Genomic DNA, 14,413 nt, shown 5'->3' with positions numbered 1-14,413 from the left:
ATATCCATCAGCCCATCGCTTACAAATCCCCATGTGATTTCCCAGAACTAGCCGTCTCTTTGAGGTACTATTTTCGCCTGTCTAAGATGGCCGCCATGTTCACCTCCATTCCTGTCCCTCCTCAATGTCCATCACCTTTTCTTGTGTTTACCACCCCCGGCCTTTTACTGGCCAGTCTATTACCGACATAGACATAAAAGAAGGTGTTTCCCCTGTTGATACTTCCAATCATGGAAGCCACTCATCCGCTGTGCTCCCGTAGAGACCTGTGCCTCGAGCTCGTTTGTCTATCGTCCCGGCGAGTCGTTTTGGGTAAGTGCTCTCCCTGAGACTTGGAATCCCTTAGTTCTATCCGCACTCCGACTGGGGGTTTAATATCGTTTTTCTGCACCGTTTTAGGCGGAATTATCTTCACCGCCGACCTCCCAAAATCCGGAGCAGTTCCGTCTGACTGAGAGACCATCTGTACGCCTATCCTCTGCCCCGTTATAGGATAACCTTCTCTCCTTACCCGTCAACGACTAACCATGTTCCAACTCGGACTTATCACTTGATAACCCACGGGTAGGTGATTTGTAGCACTCTTTTCTTGTTAGTTCTGTGTGTAACCTGTTTACAGACTTGCGTTGGGGTTTATCCTGTAACTGTTGTCCTTACAATTTTTTAGATATCGTATCGCTCAAGGCCTCCATCTGTCATTAGAAACCTGTTATCTCCCAGAAGAAAGACCATAACTGTTGGTTGGCGTTTATTCCCTGACCGCTAGGTTTTGGCTGGCTTCCTTATTCAGTGAGCATCTATTTTTCTTTCCCCTTCGTCACTAGCCATATGGATCCCCATAGACCTAAAGGGATATAAGGCTATACTATCTATGGCCCACGCTTTTCGCTTGTTGTCCTAGCACGCATCTATTCTCTGCCAGGGATCTTTTCATTTTTTCATTTGCTACCCCACATATCTGTGAATGTTTTTATTTAGAGAGAAATTCTCCATATTCTTATTCACTTACAGCATGTTGACTGATATGTACTCATTTTCTCCTTCTTTTTCTTAAAAAACACTTGTAGACATATGTTCTACCTTCCCTCTGCACCTTATTCCAATTTTTTAATGCTATTCTCTTAACCTATATCCAATCCTTCCAACCTTTGGCAAACCTTTTATGACTCCTGATTTATTCAATTCAGATTGTATTTATCGTGTTTAGTCTGATCCCTGATTGACCCTGAATTAGAGTCTCAGACTGTATTATGCATTTATTGTGTGAGTTTCGATAACACCCGCACCTGTACCCCTATATATGTGTTTATATATTTTGTTTTCTTTATTGTATTCCTCAATTTTTGTTTAAAACATTTTTTTTTGCTTGTCTACAGGTGCGCCTGTCCCACCATCTCTGCCCTCCCTAGCCCTGATGAAGGTGCAGCCCCTGTTGGGGCTTGTTCACCGAAACGCACGTTGGCTCTCTGTAACCATATTTCTGGCTACTCTAAAACGTGCTCATTGGTGCTTTTTAGCCCTACGGGCTGTTTAAAATCCATCCTTTAGCATATGATTTGTGGAACGACCATTCCAACTTGTACATGGTTTTATTAGTATGTATTAACGTTATGTGTTGTTTGATGTTGCTGTTGAATGCGAGATAGTACGATTGCGTGTTTGTTTGAGGGAGCGTTTGTGGGACTATTAGTAATTTGCTGTATAGAAACTATATTATTTTGATATTCTTCTTTATTGTTTCTGCTAATTTACACTGTCAAAGTTCAAAAAATGATTTTCACATCTATACAAACAATAATGATGAAATAAAAAGACTTTTTTCTAAAATACTTAAATTCATCTAGACCCTGTCTTGTTGTTGTTTTCCTTGTCTTGGTTTGCCCATCGGTTGTGGTTTCTAACTATCTGGACCCTGTTCAGGGCCTTATTTATTATCAATCTGTGGCAGGTACTTTTCTCTCTTCTGGTAACTTGGATAAGGGCTTCAAAGGAAAGGAATCTGCTAATTTTCCGAATTCTTCGCAGGTGGAAGAAGCAGATGGAGACCGCCGAATTAATCTGGGCCTTCATGGTGAGGTCACTATTGATTGTGATACCTAGGCTTTTGACCGAGCTGACTGGGGAGGGTGGGCTGGGGTTCCAAGGGTTGGCTGAAGTCCCTGTGAGAACCAGCTCCGTCTTATCAGGGTTGAGCTTTAACTGGTTAGAGTTCATCCAGTTGCTGATGAAATTCATGGTCTATTGAAAATTCTCCATGGAGGAGGGTGACAAGTCTATGGTAAAAACAAGCTGGAGGTCATCAGCGTAATTAAATGTGACTACTTCTCTCTTCCGAAGATCTGAAATCAGGGGAAAAATATATAGATTGAATAGAAGAGGGGAGAGGGAAGAGCCCTGGGGGACCCCACAGGTCAGTCTTTTTTTCTCAGAGGAGAAATTGGAGCTACGAACCGCTTGGTAGCGATCGTTGAGGAAGGAAATAATCAATTTTAACGGGAGCCCCCGGATGCAGGCGCTCTCGACTCCATCAACCAATAAATTGTAGTTGACGGTGTCGAAAGCCGCCGACAAATCCAGGAGCACTAGTGCCTGCGCGGAGTTCTGATCAGCCCCCTTCCTGAGTTCATCATGGACCGCCAGAACAATGGACTCGGTGGAATGTTCAGGCCTGAAGCCCTCTTGATGGGAGTCTAGATAGTGGGAGGATTCCACAAATGTGCTCAGGCAGTTTGCTACATGGGACTCCAAAATTTTACCCAGGCAGGGTAGCAGCGATATTGGGAGGAAGTTACTGAGTACAAGAGGGTCAGAGCCTACTTTTTTTAGGATGGGTGCAACTTCCGCAGCCTTGAAGAGATTAGGTCCTATGCCCGTGGAGAGGGAGTTGTTGAGGAGCGATAGGGGAGGTTTGGGAAGGTGGCAGAAGACCTCCCGAGAGATGTGAGGGGGGCAGCTGTCCATCGGGGAGCCTGAGCAGACCCTTTTGAGGAGGGAGAAGAAGACCTCCCGAGTGATCAGTGGAAAAACATCAAGATGGAGAGGATTGCGGTAAGGGCAGCCAGGATCGGGGGGTAGGGTGGCCTTGGGGATACTAGCTTTGATACTGGTGATTTCGTCAATAAAGTAAGTGTTGAGAGAGTCACAGAGGGATTGTGAAGGGGTGGGTTTAGCGGTGACGCGGTCAGGTTTGACGAGTTCATCCACAATGGAGAAGATGTCTTTAGCTTTGTTAGTGGATTGCAGGATTTTCAGCGAAAAATAATCTGATTTAGCTCTGAGGATGGCGCTCTTATAGTCTTTGAGGGCCGATGTGAAGGTAGATTTTTTGATTGGGCAATAGTATTGTCTCCACTTGCGTCCAGTTTGGCGCAAGGCGAGTTTTATTTCTTTGAGATTGTTGGTGAACCATCGCTGGGCGTCATGGGGCCGCATGTTTTTGAGCCTTCTCATGGGAGCCAGGCTAACTCTCGCCGAGGCCAGCCAGGCATTGATGTTTTCAGCCTGTGCGTGCAGTGAAGTCGGGTGGCCATTGGACAGAGGGGTAAAGGGCATAGAAGTGGCTAAAAGGGTGCAGAGTGTTAAGGTATCTGCCCGGCTCCAGTTCCTGGCCATCGAGGAATCTTGAGGAGGGGCTTTGGTGGAGAGAATATTAGGGATTGAGAAAGAGATAAAGTGATGATCAGACCAGGCGCAGGGGGTAATCGGTAGGTCAGTGACCTCGAGGTTGGATGTCCAAACCTGGTCCAGGATATGACCTTTTATGTGGATGGCTACCTTGATGTGCTGGATGAAGTTCATTCCTGTTAACAGGTCAGTGAAATCCGCCGAGCGGGGGCTTTCTCGCGCATCATGTGGCCAATAATTTAAATCGCCGATGATCATCACTCTGGCATGGTTTATAGCCAACTCCGCAATCGCGTTGCCAAATGGTTGTGGGAAGTTGGGCATGAGTAGGGAGGTCTGTAAAATAATCCACAGGTAAAGGAAGAGCAGTTGGATTCGAACTTAAAAAGGAGGCAGTCAACAGAGGGAATATTAGAAGTGGTTAAGGAGGTAAATTTGTGTGACTGTAATATAATGGCCGCGACCCTTCCCCCCACCTTGCTCTCGAGTCTGTTGGCCTGGAGAGCATAGTAGTGGTCAGGGATTGCAGCTAAGATGTCTGGGGTGGACTCTGCTGTTAGCCAGGTTTCTGAAAGAAGGAGTATATCAGGCTTAAGGGTGTCTAGGAGATAAAAGATCTCTAATTGATGCTTGACCAATGAACGGGTATTGAGATACCAGATGGACAGACTGTCCTGGCTTGTACTAACGAGGGGGATAGGAGTATTGGGGAGGGTGCCCCTTGAGATTGTCAGTGGCGTGTATTCAGGAGGGTTGCTTATTGATCTACAGGCAATTTTCTTATGGGACAAGATCCCTAGTTTGTCTAGGACGGGTAATACATTGGCATATAGGCTGCAAGCACAGCACTAGTCGCGGTGCTACGCCCCTAACTGTCACTGAACAAATACTGTCAGCCTGCACCCTCCACATCAGTCAGAAGAGCCCCGTGGTGGACCGGGGTGCAGGCAGCAAAGCAAGAAAAAAGACAGAGAAATACACTTTAAATCAGAGGTAAAATAAAACGTATACTGTTAAAAATGTGCTAGTGAGCAAATCAGTTTTAAAAAAAGACGTTTCTGAAAGAGGCTAGCGGGCTGCTAAAATTAATGCTGGGCAGGAAGGACTCACCGAGCCTTACATAATTAAGTCACCGCTACCGTTTGTCAGCGCGCGTCCCATACGTATGCGGAAGAAATACCACAGGCCTCTAGACCTAGGGATTTCTGGGAACTGCTACTGCAATACCTTAGCTCCACACAAACGGATGGTGAACTATACAACCCAATATGTATGCAATGCTTGTACTGCAAGGTTAATTGTATTGTTCCTATGTGTTTGATACTAATGCCAAAAACATGCAGTGCTGTGAGATGGGGCACCGGAGAACCTGGTCGTCCCTCTCGTCCAATATAAGGCATTAAAACTCAACAGCAATTGTGACATGGCAGAACCCAGCAAATCCCAGGTTTGAAAAAGACAACTGTATAATGACATATACATGTAAGTACTTGTAATAGACTGGATGTAAAGTATCTCTACAAATACTGTGGAACTCTGTATGCTGTGTTTAACCAAATAAAATAAACTAAAAAAAGAAGTTGCCAGCCTTGCAAGGACAAAAAAACTAGAAGTCATTTTCTATGTTAATTCTTTTTTCATTGGGTCAGTCAGTAGTACATAATGTCTTCTTGGTTATATATAAGGTAACAAAAATGCTTATAGCACTTTTTGATTATTACTTTTCAACATACTGCACAGCAGCCACAATGCTCTACAGCATAGCTTAAAGACTTTGGCAAAGCCAATAGCTCTCGCTAAACACTTATAAGGTCCCAAAGGCGAGACATATTGGGGCAAGCATGTAACTATGTAACTATGACAGCACTCAGAGGGGTATATTCACAAGAATGATAACTACCGCAAGAGTAGCCTAACGCAACTTCCAACATCACAGCCCAATGTGGGAAACTTACGCTGTGCCAACCAAGTATTCACAACGCGGCGCTAGCATGCGATAGTCACCAGATAACGTGTCAAATGGCCATGCAAAATCCAACGCCACACCGTAAAAATATGAAACGCGAATGCAAAAAAAGATGCGACGAGGCCAACGCGGTATTAAAAGTCGCGAAAACCAGCCACAGGCCTGCAAATACCACACGTCTGGCAGGCAAATGCACCACAAAAAAGACAGAAACAACACACCAGAAACAAGCCAAAGCACGTAGTAACATGGAAGCCAACGGACCCAGTGCAGAGGCCAACGCGAACCCCACAACCCCCACAGACCACCAGCAAGGAACAACGGGGTCAGGGAAGGCCAAGGAAAAGAGGGAGAGGAAGATGGGGTGCAGACCGCAGGAAAACAAGACCAGAGTCACGGAGGCAGAACACTACCAGCAACTGACCCACAAGCAGCCCACCCGGAATGCAGTTGGAGTGCCGAGGAGGCCAATCAAGGAGGCCAAGAGGCGCCGGCATGACATGACAACCGAAACCCGGCACAAACCCGCTGCCAACAGGAAGGCAGCAACGGCGACAGGAGGTGGCAGTCCAGCAACACAGGAGGAGCTGGAGGAAATCGAGGCCACAGTCATCAGTGTGGAGACGGTGCAAGGAGTAGGGAGTACGGACACAGCTCGAGAGGACCTGACACAACATCAACAGGGACTGGGAGGACGGGGGAAATAGGCACAATGGCACACATGCAGAACGAGGCGTAGCACACTGCACACCCACAATCACCCAGGATCTTGTCCCTGATCCCCTTGGCACACTGCAGCACACACACATAGCAAGAACAGCACACCCACATTGACGACAACATGGTACAATGCGCATAGCCGACACTGCAGAACAGAGGACACAACTGGCTCTGCACATGCACAGAAAAATGCCTACTACATCTGACAGGGCAGGAAACTATGAAATGGAAATATACGCGTACGACCTCACATCAGTCAGATAGTCCAAATGTTCACTGTCCCGCAGCAGGATTCAGCACCTCACAAACAGTCACATTGTACATTGTCATACAGTCTGCATGGAGACCAGAACAATGCGCAAACATACATGTCTATGGGGAGCACCTTCGCTCCTAGTGTAGCGGGACTGTACGTGTCAAATTTTGAAGAACTATATATCCTCAACCCTCAATCAATTTACAATCAAGACATCACGTTCTATAAAAGATACATCGATGATGTACTTTTAATCTGGACAAGTAATAACCAAAGACTCAACGATTTCTTGAATTGGATTAACACACTAGACCCAAACCTTCGATTCACTCACACTACAAGCAAAACCAAAATCACCTTTCTAGACCTGGAAATTGAAGCAAAAGATGGAATTCTGATGACTAAAACCCACTTTAAACCAACTGCGAAAAATTCTCTTCTGCATTTCCAGAGTTTCCACCCTAGGCCTCTAAGGGACAATCTGCCCTTCGGCCAATACCTCAGATTGCGCCGTAACTGTAGTGATCTTAAAGATTTCAAACACCAATCAGAAGAACTAACAAAAAAACTCAAAAACCGTGGATACCCAAACAAAGTTATCCACAAAGCACAAAAAAGAGCCCGCAACCAAAACCGTGAAGGTCTCTTGGAACCCAAGATGAATCTGTCAACCACCATACCACTCACGTGTGTAACCACCTTCAACACCATCTCTAATCAAGTAGCTAAACTGATTCAAAACAATTGGAAAATTGTTACCTCAGGCAAACTACAATGGGAAAAAACCTCTATTTTCATACAAGAGGTCTCATAATCTCAGAGACAGCCTAGTACCGACCAGGCCAAAAAAGACACTGAGCATGCCTAGTACAGTTTTGAATGCATGGGGACTTCCAGAAGTAACAGGCCACTACCCATGTGGCAACTGTAGTATTTGTCATCTCACTGAAGCCACAAAAACACTCAATCTTGAACAGGACAAGGTCTGGACAATCAAGAAACATACCAACTGTAATTCGGCTAACATCATCTACCTCATCACATGCCCATGTAACTTGCGTTATGTTGGGATGACCACCAGAAAGGTCAAAACCAGAATCTGCGAGCATCGCAGTAACATCCGCTGCAAACGCAGCACCACAAAACTCACTGAACACTACCTAGCCAAGGGACATACCACCAATGACATGTCATGGGTAGTTATTGAACAACTAGACCCCAGCCCAACCGACATCCAGGAACGTCTTTTCGAAAAAGAACAACGCTGGGTCTATAGACTCTCAACCCACATTACAGGTCTCAACGATAATGTACCTTGGAACAGCATACATCGACATTGATGTTTTTGATCACTCTATAGTCTATAAACATTTACTCTGTCCAGTCCTGTGCAAACGCCACTTTTTGTATTGCACAGACCCCTGCGCCCTTCACCGCCACTATCAGCTGATCTGCACCAAACACCGCTACTTCTAAATATTATCACATAGCTCTAAGCGGTAGCCTGTTAACCCGTGTCACATGTAGGCATACCGCTAAGAATCACACAGCCCTAAGCGGTAGCCTGTGACCCTGTTTTTTACCCTCTGTCCAATTACATTGGCATATTGGACATCGTAGGATTTCTCCTATTTAATTAGTTAGGAGCTCTTTACAATGTCCCACTTCTGACTCCTTAATCATTTTAATAATTTAAAATGTTTATCTGCCCAGAATCTTTACTTCTTTTGTCACCTTTACTCGGTGCTCCGTACACGGGACACCGAGTTTGCTTTTCATTTCCATACACTTTGAAGACGTTCTAGTCTTCTCAGCGGCAACACGCAACTTCCTGTTTGCCGTCCTTTTTAACCACGCCCCACACGAGTATCGGCGCTGAACAAGCGGAACCGATCGCCGCCCTAGGTATCACGGACCTGTTCTCCCTTACAAACTGTGAGTACTTACGGGTCCACCATGGACCGGTCTAGACCCTCAATACTACGCTACTTTAATCCTTTGTTTCTAGTAAAGGGCGCTCACGCTCTTACACTCTCCTTGCCATTCCTTCTCCACTAAGGGCAAGCGGAGAATCATACGGCGTTCTAACTCCAGAGGATTAACAACCTCTCTACTCAAGTGAGACTGTATTTTTATGTTGTCTGTCATCTAGTTGTTGTTTGTCTTTCAATTTTAACCACGAATGGCTGTCTGCTGAACGGCACACACAGCGGACATAATGTTGATATATACCACCATGTAATCAGCTCATTTTAATACTGCACGTGCACATGACTACCTTAGCACATCAGCTACTAGTGTTTTTAATACTTGCACAGTCACAACTCTACAAGTATAATACGTGTATGACCGCGCTATAGGCACGCAAAAAAATGGATAACGATTATGCGCACCATGTGCCCCAATACAACAATAATCACTCACCTACGGATCTCGTGGGGCACATTGTAGCCACGCAAGCCTCTATAGTGTCCGTACACCTTCACCAAATTAGTCTAGTTCGATATCACTAGCCTTCTAGTCGAAAGGAGCATGCATTTAGTATATATGCATGATTTACAACTGCTCCCCACTTCTAAATTAATTCTTCAATTGCAGGTAACCTCAAACGGAGTTACTGTGAGTACCTCATCACCACACTCACAGCACACTTTAGGGTGTGTGCTGATAGTTACACTTGGCCCATATATTTTTACGGCCATTCACCAAAATTACTTTTAACTCAATTTTGGTTGGTCCTGACGAAAGCCTCTAGAACTATAATGAAGGCTGAATCTAGTTGACCTTAGTTTCTAGGGATACAAGGAAAATAACATTCCTAATTTTATCCCCTCCTTTTTTACATTAGTCCTGGGACCCTTATAATTAAAGTTTTTCACAGGGCATTTCCCAGAGACTTTTTTAACTCTTAATCACTTCACATAGCACTCCACTCACTGCTCATAACCCTGCTCCGCTGTATCTCAGGCGTTGTAGCACAACTGGATTGTGCTAGACAATCCAGTTGGGCCCCGATGATGAAGCATGCCACCTACTAGGTAGGTGGGTGAGGGGTTTCTTACACAGCAGTTGTGCTCTCCCTCCTTTCACGTTGTTTTCAATAAATGACAGCGAAAAAAGTTTGCTTTAAGTCATGAAACTTGTCCATTTTGTTTGATCAAACATACATGTCAACACAATGTCAACATGCATCTCCCCTTCACATTGCAGAGGGGCACACAACACCTCCAGCAGAGAACACAAGACAACACATCTGTGATGCCGAAGAGGACCACCACACATTTGACACCGACACCCTACAACAGCCCATGGTCATCCCATGCAACCCACCACCAGGACCCGGGCAGACAAGCTACTCAGAGGAGGACACAGAGCCTACAACAGACCACACAGAAGGAAGCACCCGCAAGCACAGCTGGCTCACGGCACTTCACCCACCCACACATGGCACCCCGTTGCCATGTGTCACCACGCCAAAAGGAGGTGGTCGAACAGGCGTGGTTGGGGTCTGAAACCATGGAAGGCGAACTAGATCACATACATTGGTGACCATTACACTTCAGGGACCACCCACACCCCACAAAGGAGACCCACACAGCCGTGGAGACACATGCAGATGCACATTCACAGTACAGGACCACGCCCAGGGGCACGCAAATAGCAGTCACACAGCCACGTCAGCTCTGCCTAAAACGGCCCAGCCCACTCCCCTTACGAATTGAGTGGGTGATGAAAAAACTACATGGCTAAGCTCCAACACGCTGCCTGCGGTTACATGTCTGCATCCGCTGTACACAGCACAATGTGATGTCCTAGGGCCCTCATGCATACAACAAGACCACAGGGACACACGCAGATATCATGTTGAACTGGCTACGAGCACGTGCACCCGGCCCCTTTATTGGCAGGGCCACATGTACAGTGACGCCTGTGCTGGATGTGTGTGGGGTGAGTGTAAGCCAGCCCGCACGGAGTGCTTGGTGCTGGCAACCACTTGAACAGTGGACACCAGTGCAACGGAAACTGAAAAAACCTGCATAACAGAGTCAACTGCTGTGCAACATGGAGGGAGACGGAGAAAGTCCAGAGGACACCCAACATGCAAACAGAAGTGTCCATGAGTTGCAGTGCACTGTGTTTGGGGCACTAGAGATAAGCGCTCATGTGAAGAAAAAGTCTCGGATTGTGTCCCTTCGAGATTTTCCTGATGCAGATGCAGTGTGGCGTGTGAGATCTGCATCAGCTTCCTCAACAACGTCCCAGGTCTCCCACACTGCTTGAGATGAGATTGCTCCGCAGCTTCTCTACAGCACAAAACATAATCCGTAACCTAGAGTGCCTAGCAGGGTATCAGTCTGATGATGGCATCCACGACAGATGTTTATCAACTCCGTCGGTTTGTCAGGACCACCGTTTCGACTCTGGCAGATGGCGGTTGGAGGTTGTCCTGGCGGAGGTGGCGTGTGCCTCCTGCGGTGATGCGACATCATGGCCGGTCAGGACTCGATTTGATTTGTGAGCCCTGGTGGTCCGCAGTTGAGGGCGGAGGCAGCAGACAGTGCAGGGCCACATGCCCCCAGGACCACCATCACCGAGGTCATCCAATATTCAATCAGACAGGGTACCTGACGTGAGCTGCACAGTTAGTGGCCCCGGATGCACAGCGGCCGGCACAGGCACCCTGCCACGGGATGGTGACTTGCGGTGCAGTCAGATGGGCCATGCGACCTGAGCGGGTCCTCATCAATGTCCGAGGTGTATGTTGCGGAGTGTTGCGAAGGACAGTGAAAGGTGTCCCCCAGGGCATGAGGCTAAAGATCTGATGCTATCCGGAAGCAGCAAATGGTGGGCTGGAATGCCACGGCCTCGTTCTTCCATGAAGTCAGTATCACTGCCATGATGGCGACGACAAGCCCAAGTCCATGGACTCAGTCGCCCCCAAAGTCCAACCAGAAAGTGACCATGGGTCTCGGGGAATAGACATCTTGGCATCGGGGCTGAAAGGGGATGCAGTCTGTGATGAGGCCTGTACAATGACATGAAATCTTCCATAAACATACCGAGGCTGATTTCAAAGGTGTGTGTGACATATTCGACTGCAGTGTAGGCCGCGGGCAGCGGTCAGCAAGGGCCCACAGCCAGCTGTTGTTGGCTCGCAATGCACAGATTTAGTGGCAACAGGGCAGTTGTCGATAGTGTTCGATCACCTCCGTGATGATGATCCTATTCCCTCCGGGCTGCAACGCGTCAACCTCTAACGCCGCTCCCTGCGTGCGTAGATATGTAATCTGCCATTGAACAATCGATGTTCAGTTCCAGTTCTGTGACTAACTCATGCGCAGTGTAGGCCGAGGGCAATAGTCCACGAAGGCCAACAGACACGTGTGGTTGTAATGCTATGCACAGACTTGGTGGCACCACATCGAAGGGAGTATAGTGACATGAATTCTGCCTTAGATAATGTTCACTGCCATGGTGTAATCAAGACTCAGTTCCAAAAGTGTGACCTACATGACCGTGGTGTAGGCCGGAGGTGGCAGTAGAGTACGTCAACGAGAAAGGACTAAAGCGGGCCTCTGTCGTGGGGCCCGTGATGGTCTGAGGAGGCTGCCAAGGTCACGGGCCTCGGGCTTGGTGCTTGTGCCTGCACATGGTGGGCCCTCCGTGACACACACCGGTGTCAGCAGGTGAGCAGTGTGGCCTGGCGGCGCCGGGCAGGCCTGATGGGTTCGGGGTCCAGCGGTCCAGGGAACGGCATGCACACAGGATCGTGGGCAACTCCGCTCACGAGGACGGCGCCGACCTCGTGGCGTGGTGAGCGGTGGCACCCTGGCAGAGACGTTGGGCTTTCCGGAAGAGGACCATGCCCAAGGCTACGTGCTTTTTATTCACACCCCTATGCTGGCCTGGCGTATGCCGGGCCATCCCACTCTGCTCACGGGGGGGGCGTAACAGGCAGCATTTCTGCGAACTCCCCCACTGGCCAGGGTGATATGGTTGCGTCCACTGTCCACTACACTCCATACACCAGCGGTGTATGTCGCCATGGATATGGGTGTGTTCTGCATGCTGCAGTCTGTCCAGCACATCTCCGCCACTCTTGGCATTATGTGCTTTCCCAGTCATGGTTCTCCTGCCTCCTTCACACATGCCTGGTTGCAACCTCTCCCCACATTTGGCTAGAGTGTGGCTGAGGTGCTATGCCGTTGATGGCTTATGTGCAGGGCTTGCCCAGGTTACCATTGTGAGCTGTTATGTCATGTCTGGTGGGTGGGCTTGTTGTTTGGCATGTTGGTTTAGATTTGTGATGTGTGCATTGCCAGAGTTGTGAGTTGCATGGTTGTGGAGTTGAGGTGGGTGGGGTGTTCATTTTGAACTTGCCAGGGGGCTGTGCATTCCCCTTGGTGTCATCCTGGGGACGCTGGTTGCTGATGGACTGTCGGAGGTTGTAGAATCGTGCACAGTGGCTGGGTATTTGGAGGCGAGATTGGTGGGGGTTCCACGGTGTTCGGTTGTTGTCTGCACATTGCTGTGAGACGTGTGCTTTCTGTTGCAGTGATTGTGTGCTGTGTCGGCAGGGGGCACAGGTACGACATGTGTGCTGTGGATTGTCCCAGACACATGCGTGCATCCAGCTATGGCGTATGGTCCTTGCTTGGTGTCCGGTGGATTCTGCGCATTGTGTTGAACGTATAGGGACTGGGGTGACAGGCTGATGTTGTTGTCCAGGTCAGGTGTGAGGGACTTGGATGTGGCTGGCCGTGTGACTGCTCCGACTGTGGCGGGTGTTGGTTGGGGGGTACCAGGGGCCAACAGGTGCAGCACAGCCAGCAGCTTTGTGTGGGGTGGGATGTTGTTTGTCCGCTGTGTTTGTGCCGTCGGCCTGTTGGGCGTTGTTGGTCAGGATGCGTAGGATGGTTGTCCTTTTGGGTCTGTAGTGGGCAATGACATGTCAGGTGTTGGGTCTGTGAGCCTGGTGCGTTTCCTGGGGGTCTGCTGTCTTTCTCTGCGCTGCCTCTGTGGTGGTCCGAGGGGGGGGGTGTTCCGGGTGGAGTTTGGGGTCCTGGGGTGGTGGCGGTGAGTGTTGTGGCCCTCTTGGGTGTCCGGGCCGCATGACCAGTGTCTCCATGGCATCTGTTGCCCTTCCGATGTGTCTGTGGGTTGTGCTCCCTTTTGTGGTGCAGGCTGTGGTCCGACTTAGCACCAGGTCAGAGCAGGTGTTATTTTCCTGCTGCTAATGCGCCTTATCGCCGGTTTTGTGTTCTTATCGCAGTTCTGTCTGGTCGTTGTGAATGTTGTGGAGTTGTGTTGTCGTGGTTTTTGGCACGGGAACGCCTACTCTGCATCTCATTAGCGATAGTTGAGGGGGTCTTCTGTGGTGATGTTTTTTGCAGCTGCTATCACGGGTAAATTGGTGCTGTGGGCTGTTAACACCAGCTTGTGAATGGGGCGATAAACTTATCGCAACTTTGGTTGCGATAAAGTGCCGTTAACTCAGCGATAGTTCCTTGTGAATATGCCCCAGAGCGTGTTCGAAACAGTACTTTGGCCTGGATTTGTGTTTTTTGATGGTGTGTTTTTCAACAGGCGAGGAACTAAATTTCACTCACAGAAGTAACTCCTCCTCTCAGAGGAACTAAATTTCACTTGCAGAAGTAACTCCTCTCAGGGGAACTAAATTTCACTCACAGAAGTAACTCCTCCTCTCAGAGGAACTACATTTCACTCACAGCACTAACTCCCCTCAGAGGAACTAACTTTCACTCACAGAAGTAACTCCTCTCAGAGTCCTATAAGTCTACTTCTTTTGTATCCTCTTCTTTTTTCATCTCCTACCTATGATACAG

At 48.2% G+C, this 14,413-nt stretch overlaps 1 long non-coding RNA gene across 1 annotated transcript; it reads left to right on the top strand.

Moving 5' to 3' along the window:
• Positions 1-231: 231 nt before the first annotated feature.
• Positions 232-1,788, top strand: LOC146833384 (uncharacterized). Its single transcript, XR_014960226.1, has 4 exons — positions 232-312; positions 400-564; positions 668-789; positions 1,377-1,788. It is a non-coding gene; the product is annotated as an uncharacterized LOC146833384 (long non-coding RNA).
• The last annotated feature ends 12,625 nt before the right edge of the window (positions 1,789-14,413 follow it).

Source organism: Triturus cristatus, chromosome 4_2 (assembly GCF_964204655.1).
Source record: "Triturus cristatus chromosome 4_2, aTriCri1.1, whole genome shotgun sequence".
NCBI lineage: Eukaryota > Metazoa > Chordata > Amphibia > Caudata > Salamandridae > Triturus > Triturus cristatus.
The sequence above is the reverse complement of the archived record's forward strand: the minus strand, read 5'-3'. Positions and strand labels throughout refer to the sequence as shown.